A 19,143-nucleotide genomic window follows, 5' to 3' on the forward strand; every position below is an offset into this window, starting at 1 on the left:
TAAAAGAATCAAGGGAAGCATGTTAGATAGATGTTTTATGGAAGTTTATACAAAAGGAACGGAAAAATATATTGAATATATAAGAAATATGTTCAGAACATACTGAAAACTATATAAAGATTATATTGACAATATATTATGAAGAAGGGGGATGATGGAATGGAAAACTCTTAGAGTTAATAGTCTGAAGAGTTAAGTTCACATTACAGCTATTGGCTCTTTAATTTGGCTTTTTTTTATCTGTGTAATGAGAAGTTAGACTAAATGAATTCTATTGACCTCTTCTAATTTTAAAGTCTAACTTATGAATCAAAAAGTTTTTTAAATTTATATCAGCAGACATGCCATGATGAAATTGCATATATGTCAAAGTTTAAATGACAAAAGAATAGGAAATTCATCTAATTGTGTTCTATTTGGTTTTATAAGCCAAATAACAACCATGTAAGGAAAAAAAAAACATTTATTGGAATTAAGAAATTCAGAAGCCCCCTAAAAAGGTGAAATTACAAGAAGGCAGGTTTTCATAGAGTGCTTAAATATATCCTTTTATTTTTTTCTTATTAAAGCAGTTCTGAAGTTGGAATGTTTCTCCTGTGTAAATTTTCTAAATGTCCAACTCACAGTAGATACCACCTACATAATTACATAAGATACAACAGTAGATGTAACTAAATCATTAAAGGATTTGTTGATGCTAGGTATTATTTCATCCCATGAGTTGCATTTGTGTTTATTTACTATTTTTTATTTACTATTTGTAATGGTATAAAAGTAATTCTAGATATTTTGTATGAAGTGTAAGTGTAAGACTGGGTTTGTTATTCAGAGTTGTTTTGATTTTCATTTCTCTAATCAAAAGTGATTTAGAGCATTTCTTCATATGCCTATAGATAGCATTGATTTCTTCATATAAAAATGCATTTTCATGTTCTTTTACCATTTATCAACTGAGGAATGGCTTATAGTCTTATAAATTTTACTCAGTTCTCTATATATTTGAAAAACGAAGCCTTTATCAGAGATGCTTTCTATAAAGATTGTTTCCCAGCTTTCTGCTTTCCTGCTAATCATGGTTACATTGGCTTTGTTTGTACAAAAACTTTAACTTAATATAATCCAAATTATTTTTCATTTTGTTATGGTGTCTATTTCGTGTTTGGTCATGAATTGTTTTCCTTCCCTTAGATCTGACCACATAAACTATTCCTTGCTCTTCTAATTTGTTTATGGTGTCACCCTTTATGTCTAAATTGTGTACCTTTTTAAACTTTATCTTGGTATGTGCTTTGAGGTATTGTCCTGCATATAATTTATTTCTTATTATTTTCCAGTTTTTCCAGCAGTTTTTAATTAAATAATGAGTTCTTAATCTCCAAATCTGGCATCTTTGGGTCCATCAACACTAGATTACTATGGTGATTAATTATGTCTGCGGAAAGCTTCTTCAGAGAAACTGATCAAAAACCCATTCATGTCTTAAACAGTTGAGTAAGTTGTCCTAGCTAAAACTAAGTTAATACCAGTGGTCAATCTCTAGGTAATGAAGAGCCTCTTGACTCTTAACTAGTTTTGGGTGATGCATAATCTACTGATTGGTTGACACAATTTATTTCTATGGGAAAAAATAGAAAATGTAGAAGATCTGATACTTTTTTAGTGATGTTACAATTGCCAACCATTGCCTAGGTAACATCTTGATAGGTAGGTATAACAGGTACTATTTCTATTTCATCCTTTAAAAAAAAGTTAACTGAGGCTAAGAAAGGTTAAATGATTATACATGGTAATAGACTTAATCCATGTAAGAGCCTGAATTTGAACCCAGTTTTTTTTTTTTTTCTGACCAGATCTTTTTTCTTTTTTTTCCTTTTTTAAATAATTATAACATTTTATTGACAGAACCCATGCCTGGGTAATTTTTTTTTTTTTTACAACATTATCCCCTGCATTCACTTCTGTTCCAACTTTTCCGCTCTCTCCTTCCCTTCACCCCCTCCCCCAGATGGCAAGCAGTCCTATACATGTTAAATATGTCACAGTATATCCTAGACACAATATATGCGTGCAGAACCAAACAGTTCTCTTGTTGCACAGGAAGAATTGGATTCAGAAGGTAAAAAATAATCTGGGAAGAAAAACAAAAATGGAAACAGTTTACACTCATTTCCCAGTGTTCCTTCTCTGGGTGTAACTGCTTCTGTCCATCATTGATCAATTGGAACGAAGTTAGATCTTCTCTTTGTCGAAGAAATCCACTTCCATAAAAATATATCCTCATACAGTATCGTTGTTGAAGTATATAATCATCTCCTGATTCAGCTCATTTCACTTAGCATCAGTTCATGTAAGTCTCTCCAAGCCTCTCTGTATTCATCCTGCTTGACCAGATCTTTTTCTATGGAATAACATTAGAAATGGTGCTGGGATTTGTTGCTATACTGCTATTTTTCTTTTATGTTTAGTGTTCTTGGAGCATTACATTAGTAGGGAACACATCTCCTTTGTAGTTGAATAAAAGCATTAATATGCAAACCCTTCTGTATATTAAATGAAAGTATCCTTCATATAAATATTAGGAGAAATCAGAAATAGAATGTACTTTTTTTGTTGTTGACATATGATTTGACCTCTTGTACTAGGTCTTTCTAAGCCATTTGTTCCACATAGTTTGCTGATAGGTGACACATTAAAAATGTTCTTCCTAAGTTTTTCTGAATCACTCATATCTGGGCACTTGTAGACAACAGTTGGTTCTGTTTCAGGGTAGTCATTAGTTGAGTTCTTGAGAGTATTTTGAGGTTTTTAATTTTATTTTCTTAGCATGGAAATAAATGTCTTTCAATTCATAATAGATATGAAATTTCTAATGTATGATTCTAATCACCATTTCATATCTTCTGGGCATTTAATACTGTTTGTAGTCTGTAGCAACGTGTTATGCAGTTCCTATCTTTTCCTTAGATTACCTGCAATGACTAAGTTCAGTATTTCCATACTTTCTCAAAATGACCTGGTCCAGATAATATCACAAATTGTTTTTTCGTTGCCATAAACAATTCTGCTTGATTCAACCATTCATTTAATATTTAATTTTTTAAATCTTTTCTTTTATTTCTTCCAGTATTTTATTTTTTCCCAAATACATGTAAAGATAGTTTTCAACATTCATTTTTGTAGGACTTTACGTTCTAATTTTTTCTCCCTACTTTTCTTATCTTCCCCTACTCAAAAACAGCAAACAATTTAATGGAGGTTAAATATGTACAATTTTTAAACATATTCCATATTTGTCATATTGTACAAGAAAAATCAGACCAAAAGGGAAATAACTAAGAGAAAGAAAAACAAACAAAAAGTGAAAATACTATTCTTCAATCCACATTCAGTTTCCATAGTGCAATTGGTATTTTCCCTTCCAAATCCACTAGAACTACCTTTAATTACCACATTGTTGAGAACATCCAAGTCTTTCACAGTTTGCCATCACATAATCTGGTTACTATGTATACAATGTGTTCTCATTTATGTTCGTGTTCATTCTTTCTCTCTCTCTCTCTCTCTCTCTCTCTCTCTCTCTCTCTCTCTCTCTCTCTCTCTCTCTCTCTTTCTCCAATTAGTGTTAAGTGACTTGCCCAGGGTCACACAGCTAGGAAGTGTTAAGTGTCTGAAGTCAAATTTGAACTCAGATCCTTCTGATTTCAGGGCTGGTGCTCTATCCATTGTGCCACTTAGCTGCCCTGATAGTTCTTTCTTAATTTGCCATTGGCTGAGTATGTGTAAATGTTGCTCAGGGAAGATTTTTTATTTTATTTTTGGATCTTAGTCTTTTCATAGGTTACATTAGACCCATCACACATGTTCAACAAATCTATTGGTGTTTATTTCTTATCACCCTTTAGAGAAGTGGTGTCTCCTTGATTCAATTGTATTTCTTTGGGTTTAGCATGGCCTCTTAAGTGTGTCTATTGTTGATGTTATAAAAAATAAACCCCTTGAGGATTAGGGTCTGACTTTTCTATTTGTATCTCTATCCTTTAACACTTTAAACATTTTTAATTGAGCATCAAAAATATAATAGTACATAATGATAATTTTCATTGATAGGCTATCATTTAAGATATTTGTTATAGTATAATGAGAGTACCTAAATGAGCTGTTTGTTTATGAGTTTTTTTTTCCTATGGGTCTTCAGGTAAATTTTTTTTTAACATATACTTTTTCAATTGGCATATTGTTTTCACAGCTCATGAAATAATTAGGTTAGCATAAATACTACAGTTTTAAGTATAATGTCATTAAACATTTATTCATTCAAAATAACTATTGTTCATATTCTAAGGATAAATTAAATAAATTATAGTCTATATTAATAATTTTCCTGATATATTTTGTTTTAATTTTATCTTTAGTCATAGCTCTAAGGAATATTATTTTTTTACTACATAATGAGCCATGTCACATTCAAAAATAGTCTGCTATTGTAATTATTAAGAAGCTAAACATTAACAATGAAAAGTATCAGGTAGGTAAATGAAGCTATCTTTAATGAACAAACAAATATGGTTAAATGAGTAGAAAAAGATGAAAATTATCTAGAAAGCCCTAGTGTGGAAAGTATCTGGAAAACACTGAAAGTAACAGGAAATGAATATTGGTGGATGCTGAAGATAGATTTAGGCCTAGATTATGTAGGTGCAATATTTTTATGATCATGCTACTTGGTACAAAGGCTAGAGAATTAAAAAATAATGAAAAGCATTCCATAATAATCACTGGAAGCTGTTTAAGACAGCCATTAAATATAGTTGGATGCCATAAAAATATTTTCATAGCCAGAAACATGATAATCCATTTAGGTATTAATAGATAGTTGGGTTAAGAATATTCTGAAATTTATGGAAATTATGGAAACATAAGCTTAAGTTTATGGCCATTGGGGGAAATGGTTGGATTTCCTGGATTACTGGTGAAGGTAGGGTATAGTTAGGATTGGGGAAATAGTATTAGAAGTAAATCTATTTTTGCAGATTAGACTATTTTTGTGGGTGATGGAGTCAATAAACAAGCATTCATTAGGCATCAACTATGTTGCCAGACACATTACTAGGCTCTGGGGATAAAAAGGGGGAAATGAAATTGTCTTGTGTTTGAGCTTATGGTCTAGCTTGGTAAGACAGCATTTACATTTATAGATAAATAAAAGATAATTTTGAGGGAATGGATAAAATCAGGAAAGACTTCAGTGAGAAAATGATCCTCAAAATTAATCTTGAAAGAAATGAGGGAAACAGAGGGTAAGGAAGGTATGTTCCAGGCACATGGATTGTGCAAAAAACACAAAGGCACAGAGTGGATGGAGTTGTATTACCACAAGAGTAAGACGTTTGACTGGATCATAAGTGCATGAAGTGGGGAGTAATTTTTTTTCCCTTTCTGATTTTATTTTTTTTTTCATAATTATAACTTTTTATTGACAGAACCCATGCCTGGGTAATTTTTTACAGCATTATCCCTTGCACTCACTTCTGTTCTGACTTTTCCCTTCCCTCCTTCCACACTCTCCCCCAGATGGCAAGCAGTCCTATACATGTTAAATGTTGTCACAGTATATCTTAGATATAATATATGTGTGCAGAACTGAACAGTTCTCTTGTTGGACAGGAAGAATCGGATTCAGAAGGTAAAAATAATCCGGGAAGAAAAACAAAAATGCAAACAGTTTGCATTCATTTCCCAGGGTTCTTTCTTTGGATGTAACTGCTTCTGTCCATCATTGATCAATTGAAAATGAGTTAGATCTTCTCTTTGTCGAAGAAATCCACTTCCATCAGAGTACATCCTCATACAGTATCGTTGTTGAAGTATATAATGATCACTTGGTTCTGCTCATTTCACTTAGCATCAGTTCATGTAAGTCTCTCCAATCCTCTCTGTATTCATCCTGCTGGTCATTTCTTACAGAACAATAATATTCCATAACATTCATATACCACAATTTACCCAACCATTCTCCAATTGATGGGCATCCATTCATTTTCCAGTCTCTAGCCACTACAAATAGGGCTACCACTAACATTTTGGCACATACAGGTCCCTTTCCCTTCTTTAGTATCTCTTTGGGATATAAGCCCAGTAGAAACACTGTTGGATCAAAGGTTATGCCCAGTTTAATAACTTTTTGAGCATAATTCCAAATTGCTCTCCAGAATGGCTGGATTCACAATTCCACCAACAATGTATTAGTGTATGATGGGGGAGTGATTTTTAACAAAGATGGAAAGGTAGGTTGAGGACAGGTTGTGAAGGATTAAAGGCCAAATAGAATAGATATTAGAGATAACCAGAAGGATTAAAAGCCAAATAGAGTAGATACTAGAGATAACCAACTCAATTAACCTGGGGTTTATTGAGTAGGAAGGACATGGTCAGACTTATGCGTTAGTGAAAATCATTTTGGCAGCTATATAGAGGCTAGAATAAAGTATGGAAAAATGAGGTAGATAATCTAATTAAATTATTGGCTCAATCACTGGTGACAAGGGGATTGAAAAGTATCATTACTAAGTGAGTGGAAAGAAAATGGGGAGATTTTGTGAAACACTAGTGAAATGTAAAGCCATATGAATCTGACAGTAACATATTTAGGGTAGAATATGGTACAGATGGATCTACTCTGGAAACTCTAGGTAAACTGATTTGAGGATATCTGGGAAAGGTGGAAATATAATCAAGTAAATGGATTTAGGAAAGTTGTCACTTTGTGTTCTTATTTCTCATAAATTCATTTCTTCATGTTTGAATAATCTTTTTTTTCTGATTTGTCCAGATACACCCCTCAAAATGAAGGAAATGATTTTGCTTCCTTATTTTTGATAGGTTAATATTTTGATTTTCAACTTGTCATTAAATGACATCGCTATTCGCTCAAATGCTCAGTAGGAAAGAAGGATTACTAAAACTTCTGTAATTCAAAATGTAAACATAAATGAGACCTCTGGGTATTGTATTAGAGAGATGATTGGATCTGAAATCTGGAAAACTTGAGTTCAAATCCAATCAAGTACCTGAGACAGTAGATGGGGATACTATGGACAAGTCACTTGACAACCTTAAAACACTATGTAAATAAATATATATAGCATTAGCTATTAGTATTGATAATAAAATAAATATTTTATAATGTGGTATTTATGGCTAGATAGTCGATTTTTATTAAATTAATACTTTGCAAAACTGCTGGAAAAATGGAAATTATTATGGCAGAAATTAGGCATGGACCCACACTTAACACTGTACACCAAGATAAGATCAAAACGGGTCCATGATTTAGGCATAAAGAATGAGATTATAAATAAATTAGAGAACATAGGATAGTTTACCTCTTAGAGGAAGGAATTTGTGACCAAAGAAGAAATAGAGATCATTATTGATCACAAAATAGAAAATTTTGATTATAGCAAATTAAAAAGCTTTTGTGCAAACAAAACTAATGCAAACAAGATTAGAAGGGAAGCAACAAACTGGGAAAACATTTTTACAGTTAAAGGTTCTGATAAAGGCCTCATTTCTAAAATATATAGAGAATTGACTCTAATTTTTAGAAATCAAGCCATTCTCCAATTGATAAATGTTCAAACAATATGAGAACAGACAATTTTCAGATGATGAAATTGAAACTATTTCTACCCATGTGAAAGGGTGTTTCAAATCACTCTTGATCAGAGAAATGCAAATTTAGACAACTCTGAGATACCACTACACACCTGTCAGATTGTCTAAGATGACAGGAAAAAATAATGATGAATGTTGGAGGGGATGGGGGAAAACTGGGACACTGATGCATTGTTGGTGGATTTGTGAACGAATCCAACCATTCTGGAGAGCCATCTGGAATTATGCTCAGAAAGTTATCAAACTATGCATACCCTTTGATCCAGCAGTGTTACTACTGGGCTTATATCCTAAAGAAATACTAAAAAAGGGAAAGGGACCTGTATGTGCCAAAATGTTTGTGGCAGCCCTCTTTGTAGTGGCCAGAAACTGGAAAATGAATGGATGCCCATCAATTGGAGAATGTTTGGGTAAATTGTGGTATATGAATGTTATGGAATATTATTGTTGTGGAAGAAATGACCAGCAGGTTGATTTCAGAAAGGCCTGGAAAGACTTAAATGAACTGATACTGAGTGAAATGAGCAGAACTAGGAGATCATTATATACTTCAACAACAATATTGTATGAGGATGTATTCTGATGAAAGTGGATATCTTTGACAAAGAGAAGATCTAATTCAGTTCCAATTGATCAATAATGGACAGAATCAGCTATACCCAGAGAAGGAACACTAAGAAATGAGTGTGATCTGTTTGCATTTTTTGTTTTTCTTCCCAGGTTATTTTTACCTTCTGAATCCAATTCTTCTTGTGCAACAAGAGAACTGTATGGTTCTGCACACATATATTGTATCTAGGACATACTATAACATATTTAACATGTATAAGACTGCCTGCCATCCTAAGGGAGGGGAGGGAGAGAGGGAAAAGTCAGAACAGAAGTGAGTTGAGTGCAAGGGATAATGTTGTAAAAAATTACCCATGCATATATTCTGTCAATAAAAAGTTATAATAATAAAAATTAAAACAACTAATAATAAAACTTAATGCTTTGCAATTCATAAAATCTAATTGATAAAAATACATATTTTTGTATTCTAATTCAACTTCAACTTCAAAGATACCTATTTTTCTCTTTAATACAAATGTTTATAATGCTTATCCTCCCATTAGCTTGTGGTTTAAGAATGATATTTATCACATATAAATCTGAAATGATTTAAAATATCTGTTAGTGATTAGTCAGACCATCATCATATCATGAACATTATTATTGGCTTTGACATAACACATAAAAATTTGTATAGTGTTTTTCACAGTTTTTATTTGACCCTCGCAATAACTCTGTGGGTATGGGTACAAGTAATATTATACACATTTTCCACATGAGTACACTAAGTTTAAAAAAATTATCATTTGCTCAGTGAAGTCACACAACTGGTACATAAGACTTAGATCTATGTCTTCCTCCTTGTAGGACTTCCTGCTATCCATATTATATACCATACTTCTCAGATGTGAGATTTTAATTTTAAACATAATTAAAATAATTGTATTTTTATTGAAGCTTATTTTCAAAACATATGTAAGAATAATTTTTCAACATTGACCCTTGAAAAACCTTGTGTTCTAATCCCCTCTTCCCCTTATCCTCTCCCTTAGATGACAAGCAATCCAATATATTTTAAACATGGTATATGTAAATCCAAAATACACATACATATTTATACAATTATCTTGCTGCAAAAGAAAAATTAGATCAAAAGGGGGAAAATAGAAAGAAAATAAAATTCAAGCAAACAACAACAACAAAAAAAAATAAGTGAAAATGCTATGTTGTAATCCATACTCAGTTTCTACAGTCCTCTATCTGGCTGTAGATGATTTTCATAATCACAAGATTATTAGAACTGGCCTGAATCATCTCATTGTTGAGAAGAGCCACAATCATCAGAATTGATCATCGTGTAATCATGGGTGTTGCTGTATACAATGATTTTCTGGTTCTGCTCATTTCACTTAGCATTAGTTCATGTAAATCTCTCCAGGCCTCTCTGAATCATCCTGCTGATCATTTCTTATAGAATAAAAATATTCCATAACATTCCTGCATTTCACTTATTTCATTCATCCATACATGATAGGTCTCCCTTTTTCAATGCAATCTTCCCATTCAAAAGACATAGAGGAAATGTTGAGAGGAGTTAGAACTTAACTGAACAGATTTCCTAGAAGAGATTATAATATGACTAGTTAAATAACAGATGACCTACTTATTATACTAGGTACTGAAAGAATGAAATATGAAGCAAAGTTCAAGATAAATTTAAAATCAAAACAAATCATACATGCTGGACACTCAGAATAATCTTAAGTAAATTTGCTTATGCATTTGAAAAATATCTCCTTTTCTGTGATGCATTTCTTGCCCCAAAGTTTTTATTTTTTATCTTTCTTTGAAAAGTGCCAAAATTCTATTTCTAGGCGTTAGACTAATTCCATTATTATCCCCATTTAACTATCATATTTCAATGGGAAAATGATTGCATTTAATGCAATTTAAAATTGCTTCTCCTTTTTTGTTCCCTTTAAAACCAAGTCCACTGCCATAGATTATTTGATATTACTTTATATAATACTTTGGAGTTTTTGCTGTGTTTAAAAATGCATTTTAGATCTTCCTTTGAGAAGAACCTTTTCAGCATAAATCAAAATGTTATTGCTATAATGAGACAGCATTGTAGAAGAGAATTACAAAGGTGTGAACTTCTTTTCTTTCTATCTGCATATATAAGGCATTAATTTCATAGATGAAGGACCTATGTACATGTGAACAGGGTTATTTAGGGAAAGCATATTCTTCATGAATAAGTAGTGCTTTGTTTTCACACAGTGGATTGCTTTAGAACATTTCTTACATAGTTAAAATAATTTTTTCCATTACCTAAAAGTAGTCCCCAAAGCTTTTTACATTTTTAACCTTTTCAAAACTTTGCTATTTTGAAAAGAATTTTATCATGAAATAGCAGTGTCCAATAGGAGTCTAACTTTATTCTATGTCACAGAGAGAACTCCAAATTAATATCTAAGATGAGTTGTAACTTTTGTTAGGAATTTTTCTGCTCTCTGCTTATTCCATTCATTTACAGAAGATTATATATATATATATATATATATATATATATATATATAGCCTATTATATGCTTTTAAAGTCCAGGATTCACTAAGTGTGAGGACTTCTTCCACTGATACAGGTCACAAACCTGTACTTTAGAAGATGGCTGTCATGAATTACTTTGAATAAAAATTTTCTGACTGAGGAACCAACCTTGTGCTGAACCTCTCATTTTTAAATCGATCCTCAAGTGACAGATACAATCTGTTGCTTGAAACCTTTGCAGCATGATGGATGAGTCCTGCTAAAGTTTGTGGATCTTCAAGGTAATCTTTGAGAATGTAGGATCAGTTCTGTGCTATGATGAGGTGCTGGAATTTGAAGGAAGACAGCTAGACTATTCTCTATAATATATCCAGTAAATTTTTTCTAGAAGTTCTGGAATTTAAAACTACTTTTAAGGACTAAGTGGTGCCAGTTGATAAAAGTACATTTACACATATTAGAGATAGAGAAGAATGAAATTTTTTATTCCTCAAAGTGAACAAATAGTTCAAATATAATCTCACCAACATGACAGAGTGATTGTGGATATAAATCATTGCCTCTTGACACTTTCTACCTGTGACTTTATACAAGTTATTAGGCCTTAGTTTACTCATCTCTAAAATGGCAGGATTGGATTAGATGAACCTTTCAATTCCTATAATCTAACTATCACTTCCCTAGGATGTGGTACTTAGATTAGCCAAAGGTAGTAGTAGTATTTTTTTTTCGGGGGTGGGGGGGTGCTATGTCACACTCTTGATTCGTATTGAGATTTTAGTCCACTAGAAATCCCAAATATTTTTCAAATGAGTTGTGGTCCATTCAATCCAAGATTGTTATTCCTAGTTCCAGAACTCAAGGAAAGGGGAGGAGGAATAGGAAAAGGAGATGGGGGTAAAAATTACTGATAAGGGAGGCTGTGAGGGATATGGATGGAGAAGAGGAAGTGAAGTGTTTCCTGAAATAATGGTCCAGGAAGGGAAATTACTAATCAAGAGAATCAAGTCCCAGGACAAAATTTCTTTCAGGCCTTGGTCTCAGCAAGATGAGTGGCCAGGAGGTTATAGAATTTTATATATAGCTTGAGAAGGGATAGTGATATAACATAATATAGTGACAAACTCCCTCTGGTTCAGAAATTCTGCGAAATTATCATCAGTATATATGCTTAGCTTTAAACTGTGTCATTAAAATCTTACTGGTGTGGGAGGTATTGAATATAATTCTGCTGATGAACTGTGAGTCCACCACAGGACCTGCATAACTCAATGTGAACCACCTCATCAGTGGAACATTTGTCAGGAGATGATGACCATTCTTGTCCATTGTACTCTCTGTTAGTGAAGGGAACTCTTACCCTGATAGAGATCTTTTGAAGTACTGATTAGTAAAAGTAATTTATCAATATATTCATGGATACTCTCAAATTTTCTTTTTTTCCTTATTTTATTTTGCCTCTCTGATACCTTTATTCAATTTTATACTCTTTGGAGACAGGAACCAAAGGTAAATTTTACTACATACCTGGAAAATCCTGATATGGGCAACTTCTCTCCAATTTATGACTTAAGTATGACTTTCCTCCTACCACTTCCATTCAACAACAGCATTAATTAGGGAGCTCCTTTGAATACATATATTCTCCTTTCTTATCCTTCTGAACACAGGTGATCTTCAGAAAGGATATTGGGATAGTGGAGGATGGGCCATTGATAACCTGCTCCTTTCACATATAGGCCCTATTCTTCTTATTGTCTGCCTTCTAGAAATGGAACAATGTAAGGCAGGGTTAGGAAATTCAGTCATTTTGTGAAAGGTTCAGGTACCGTCTGAACAATGCTGGAAATGTTTCATAATATTATTAATAATAGCTACCATTTATATAGCATTTCTGCTGTGTTAAGTATTTTACAAATATTATCTCATTTGATCCTCACAATAAGCCCAGATGATAGGTGCTATTATTATCTCAGTTTTATAGATGAGGAAATTTAGGCAAATAGATGTTAAAGTGACTTTCCCAGGTTCACACTGTAGGTACTGGAAGGGAGGAATTGAACAAAGGCCTTCTGACCCCAGACCCAGTGCTCTATCTTAACACTGCACCACCTCCCCTGCCTCAAGATATGAATTTTTAAACAGCAAAATAGGTTCCCTGAATATTTCCAAACTAGGTGGATAATGACAACTACTACTACTACCACCATTACTACTAATAATAGCTAGTGGTTACATAGCACTTTTAAGATCTACAAAGTATTTTATATATATCTCATTAAACTTGCAATATTACATGTGTCACAATTCCCAGTTTACAGATGAGGAAATTGTAGGCTCATTGAGACTAAGCAATATGCCCATGATCAGGCACATAAGTAAGTTTCCAAGGTAGGATTCAGACTCAGGTTTTCCTGATTGCACATCAGGTGCTCTGTACATTATTCTGTACCATACATTACTGAGTTTGTGGTGCAAATACTGGATTCCCAGCTTTACTACTTCCCATTTATGGGAATGATAAGTTAGTTGTCCACCCTCTATGAGCCTCAGTCATTTCATTAATAAAGTGAAAGGGTCAGAGTAAACATACTTAAGATTCCTTTCTGTTGTGAATTTTTTTTCTCTTGAGTAGTCAGGAAAATTTATTCACTATATCGAGAGCATTACCTTTTGTGGTTTATTCTTTTTTATTAGTGATCTAGTAATGACAGACATTTTTCCTCCTAACTGGGCCTATTTCTACCTTCCCAGTGTTTTCATGGCCCCCCGGGGTATGTTCTGTATAGACAGTTGCATCATTGTTCTTTGTTCTTTAATGCAATTTTAAATTGCATTAAATGCAATCATTTTCCCCTTGAAATATGATAGTTAAATGGGGATAATAAGAATATGCTTTCCCTAAATAAAAAAAGGGTTTTTCCCCTTCTAATAGAGTTTTGCCATGATGATACCCTTTACTTGCATTTACGAATGTAAGTCTAGTGTTTTCTTCATCCCAGTAACCTAAGTTTAGATGATTCTGAGATATCATGTCAAATAAAGACAAGAAGATAAGTACATGAAATACTTCATAGCCACATCTGCTTCTAGTCATTCCAAAGTTGCTATAAAAGTTACTTTATAAGATAGTGAAACTATGTCAATGAAATAATTTTACTAGAAGATTGTTTCCAAAAGCTTGATTTTCAGGAACTATATGCCTAGAGTTGGATTCTACCTTTCCAGCGGATGTGATTTCCTCCAGGCAGGGATGTTGACAGCAGTATGGGTATTCTTTAATGACTAGGTTCTATCCAATTTTGGAGTGGCCCTTCCCAGTTTAGAAAACTTTATACCTGATTAATTAACACTGTCTGCTAAGAACGTAGAATGGTGTAGTGGCAAGAACATAGGAGTCTATCAGATAATCTAGGTTTAAAATTCAATTCTGTTTCTTCTAAATTTTATGACCATAGAAAAATCTTTTAATTCTCTGGGTCTGATCTGTAAAATGTGGATGAAGGTATAGACTAGATGATTTTCTAAGGTTCTTTCCAGTTTTAAATCCTGTAATTTTTAGCCATTTCTGCTGACAGCTAAAGAGATTCTAAAGAGATGAGAACTTTGCTAAGTTTTGTGATCAGGCCAATCTTGTGAAAAGGTAGCTTTGTTCCTAAAAGATTTGTAATCAAGGTATCATTGTATACATTTCAATTTATACTCCTGAGTATTTTCAAAGATGCTGACTGTAGGGTATAGCCTATTAGATGCAGGTGTTTTCTGTCCTATTTGCCTTAGAGAGCTGAGTGTTGTAGGTAGAAGTTAGAAGTGACGATTTAAGCTTATGAAAGATGCCAAAAACTAAAATAATGTCTCATGAGTACAGTGGAGCCTATAGTCTAGTCTCCATGAATGTTAGGGCAGCATGCCAAGTAAAGCTGGCTTGATTCTGCAAGCAGGAACCCTTTGCAGAAGGATTCATGGTAATTAACCAATTCAAAGTGCAATATTTTCATTTCATTAATTTGGCAGAAAACAACTAAATATCGAAAGCAAGAGCATTTTTGACATTTAGTTTGCTTCTTGTAAAATAATGCATATTATGAGTTATGCTGTGAAAGACTTAGAATTTTCCTGTCTTCAATTCCAAACACTTGAAGATTCATTTTATTCAGCCTTAAAATAATAAATAGTAATGATGGGCTGCAGTGGTAACTAATAAAAATACATTCTTATTTTGCGACTGTTGGCTGACAGGAGACTACATAGGAGGAGGTCTCTACTATGACCTGTAGCTTTCCAAATAATCTTTTTCCTCTGGCTTTTTGACATTTCTGGTATTCCAGTTAAATGCAACTCTTTTCACCCCTTTTTTCTTCTTAGTTAATTTCCCTTTCAGACAGTGAAGTATTGCATGCCTCCCACATGTTCTTTTTAAATAAAATTTTATCAGTATTGTTAATATTACCTACATTTATCTATCTATCCCTCTCCCAATTCCTCCTTGAGCGCCATCATTGTAATAAGGAAAAAGAGTTTCTTCAACTAACCAACACAGCAAAAAATATTTTGACATCATATGCATATATCCATAATTTCCCCCTTTGCAAGGAGGAGCAGGTGATAAGAAGCAAAGGAGTGTCCTATCTCTTCTTTGAAACCAAGTTTGGCCATCATAATACTTTCAATTATTTTATTTTTTTCCATTTACATTGTTTTTGCTTACATTGTTCTATTTTTATTGTTTTCTTTCATATATATATATAATATATATACATGTATTGTATCTAATGATTTTTCCACTTAAATATAAACATGTAATGATCTTTCCTTTCAGCTGCCTTATTATTTGAAACATTGCTGTTTCTTCACTTAAACACTTTGCCTTTTATTTTATCTCTTTTTTTCTGGATGCCATTTCTCTCCTTCATAATCTTAGCAAACTGGGTGAAATTTAGTCCAAAAGGTATATAGTAGGAACAAATTACAGTTTCTAGAACAAGAGATTCTGTGATAAATTTATACATCCACACATGCTGAGCAGTTTCCATGAGCAAAGACACTTCTTTAAAAGATTGTCACCAGCAGTTCAAGTGTAGCGATCATGTTTTGCATCATTGATTTAGGTCAACATGAATGATTCTGAAATAGCCACAATCCTTGTGTAAAGCCAGGGCTCCTGTTAGCATAATCAACAACCTGGCATTTGTATGCTTGTCAAACTTAATGAGTACGTAGAGCCTCATGGACTTTGAAATTTTTGAAGCATCAGCATATGGTTCCAGTGGTTCATTTCACTGATTCCAGTAAACTTTTGAAATCTTAACTACTCAAAGCTGAGAGAGAATTGCTCCTTATTAACTAGCTATCAGGACAATATAACTTGAAGTGACAGCCGAAGTGGATTCATCAGTACTTGTATGGCTAACATTATCTAGCAACTCGGTGGTTCCCAAAAGTGTGACCTCAGAATCCTAATCTAAAGAATAAGTCAGAAATAAGGATCCTAGAACATTATATTCCTCACAGAGTCATAGTGGCAATAATTTTTATAACATTAATTTTTATGGTTCTTGAGGTTTTTAATTTACTTTTTAAATAGCAATCTTATAAGGATAACGGGTAATTCAGATGTTATTATACCCCTTTTACAGATAAGGAAACAAACATTATGGAAGTCAAGTGATTTTCCCATGATCATAAAATAAGTAGCAGATTCAAATTAAGATCTCCTTATCCATGACAAAAATTCTTTCTGCTATTCCATGTTACCTCCAACAAAAGGGGAGCATAGATAGGTGACCTTCTTTTATAACACTGAAATTGAATAAACTTTCCAGAATAGAAATTGGGAATTTACTGCTTAATTTGATGGACAAAAGATTTTTGCTACTTTGGCCCCATGCCAAGTGTAATATCTGTTAGAGTGACAATAGATTTATATTCATAAAACTTTTTATAATTTACAATGTGTAGATGAAACTAGTTATTCTTTGATAAGATATATTCTAGAATTCCCTTTCCTTTGTCACAGCTTTTTCCCTTAAAAAAATTAATTGTAGCTTTACTTACTGTGTTCAGAATTTTCAGATTCAGATGTCACCACACTTTCAGAACTTGTCTTTGTTTCCCCAGTTTCCAACTTTAGCTATTTGAAATCATCTCTCTGTGTTTCAAGCAACTGACTATGACCGCAAGTGATAGAACACTTGCTAATCTGCATTTGGGGCACTTTGCTCTGTAGGAGTTCCCTATACTAACGATAATCATAGCTGAATATAATTCCCCATCAATGAGAGAAAAAAAAAAGATCAATTTATCACTTAATCAAGAAGCATTTATTGCACCTTTATTGTGAGTCAGACTCTATGCTAAGCACTAGAAATACAAAGACAAAAGTAAACCAGTCCCTTCAAGGAGCTTATATTACAGTAGGGGAAAAAATATTTGTTTGGATTTATACTCACGCATGTGTGTGCATGTATGCATGTGTGTGTATACAAATACATACATATATATGCATATACATGTGCACACATATTTATATTGTTTGGGAGGTTTTGCACTAACAGATGGAGGGACCAGGAAAGGCCTTATGAAGAAGATAATGTTTGAGCTGAGTTCATGATGAAGCTATTGAATACAAAATGAATAAAGCAGAAAAATTAGGTGGCAAGTAGAACAATTCAAACATCAGATGAATTAGAGTCTGGCTATGAGGTTTTGAGAGGGAGAATGGACAGAGACCATTCACAATTGAGATTTTCCTTACTACACAGGTATTTTGAATGAATATCAAATACCCATAATGTTCAGAACTGCATCTAACAAATACAATAATTCACATATGAATGGAAAGCATTTCAGTTCAATCAAAAATCATTAAGTGCCTTTTATATGGTATGTTCTGAAGATGCATAGAAAGAAATGGCATCATTCCTGTCCTCAAGAGATTTGCATTTATTGGGGGCCACAATGTATATACATATGAATCTTTTCAAAATATAATGTAAATAAATGCTCGATATTTTGGGGGAGAAGACTCTAATAAATGGGAGGATCAGAAAAATTTCATTTAGAAGCTATGTGGCTCTAAAGCTGAGCTTTGAAGGAAACTATGAATTCTTAGAGGTGAAGGTGAGGAAGGAATGCACTTCAGGCACTGGTGTAAATAAACATTAAGTATCTGCTATGTTCCAGGCACTGTGCTAAGCACTGGGAATACAAAGAAAAGATATATACAGTTCTCACTCTCAAAGAGCTCAATCTAGTGGGTGACTGGATAAATTGGAAATAATGAGTAGAGCAAAGGTGCTAGAATTAAAAGAGATGAGTAAAGACTTGCTGTAGAAGGTAAGATTTTTATCTGGGAATCCAAGAGGCAGAGATTAAGAGGTAAGTGTTCCAGACATGAAGGATAGCCAGAGAAGATGACTGGAGTCAGAAGATGAAGTGTTAGGAGAAAGCAGCATGGAAACCAATGTCATTGTATAACAAGGTATAGGGAGGAGAGTATAAGGGACAGGCTCTTCCTAAGAAAGAGAGATAGAAGATGGCATATCGTGGCTATTCCTAAGAAAGATAGATTGAAGATGGCATATCATGTATGAGAAATAGCAAGAAAGCCAAATTGGCTGAATCATCAAATTTGTGAAGGGGGAGTAATATATAAAAAGTCTAGAAGGGGAAGTTGAAGCCAGGTTGTCAATAGTTTGACTAATTTTATTCAAATGCATAGAAATTTCAACTTGATTTGAGGGAAAATGACTTACTTAACACTTCCTAGGCTCCACTATTATATTATTATTCTGCTTCTAAGGTGGATCAGGGTTCTTATACTTTAAACTTATGGCTTGTCATATTTCATTTCTTTAGTTTCCTTTTTTAAAAATGCTTTTCCTATTTTTAGCTTGATTAAAAGCAAATTAACATACTGTAGCAAAGCTAGAAAATAAAAATGAATGTGAATACACAGTATTGCTGATGTTGCATGTTTTATTGTTGAAGTAGCAAAAAAAAGGGATTTTTTTTAAATTTAAAAATAAACATATTAGCACCAAACTTTTGAAAGTAAAAATCTTGGTTAAGTCTACCACATTTGTAAAGAATGCAAATGATACACACACACACACACACACACACACACACACACACACACACACATATAATTGTATAAGGTAAACAACCATAGAATCTCACAGTAGGGAAGGACCTCAGAGACCAACCAGTTCTGCACCAGGAAAAAATATTCTTTCTATGATATATTCAACAATCATTTAAAAGCATAGGGATATAAAAAAAAAAAGATGCAGAAGAGGCAGTGTCTGCCTTTAAAGAAGCTTACAGTCTTAAAGATGTTCATCCAGCTTTTAATTGAAGAACTC

General features: G+C 33.2%; 1 protein-coding gene across 7 annotated transcripts in view; it reads left to right on the top strand.

Moving 5' to 3' along the window:
* RFX3 (regulatory factor X3) overlaps positions 1–19,143 on the top strand; it is a 314,889-nt gene that overhangs the window by 76,429 nt on the left and 219,317 nt on the right. The window lies entirely within an intron of this gene.

This window comes from Sarcophilus harrisii, chromosome 1 (assembly GCF_902635505.1).
Source record: "Sarcophilus harrisii chromosome 1, mSarHar1.11, whole genome shotgun sequence".
NCBI lineage: Eukaryota > Metazoa > Chordata > Mammalia > Dasyuromorphia > Dasyuridae > Sarcophilus > Sarcophilus harrisii.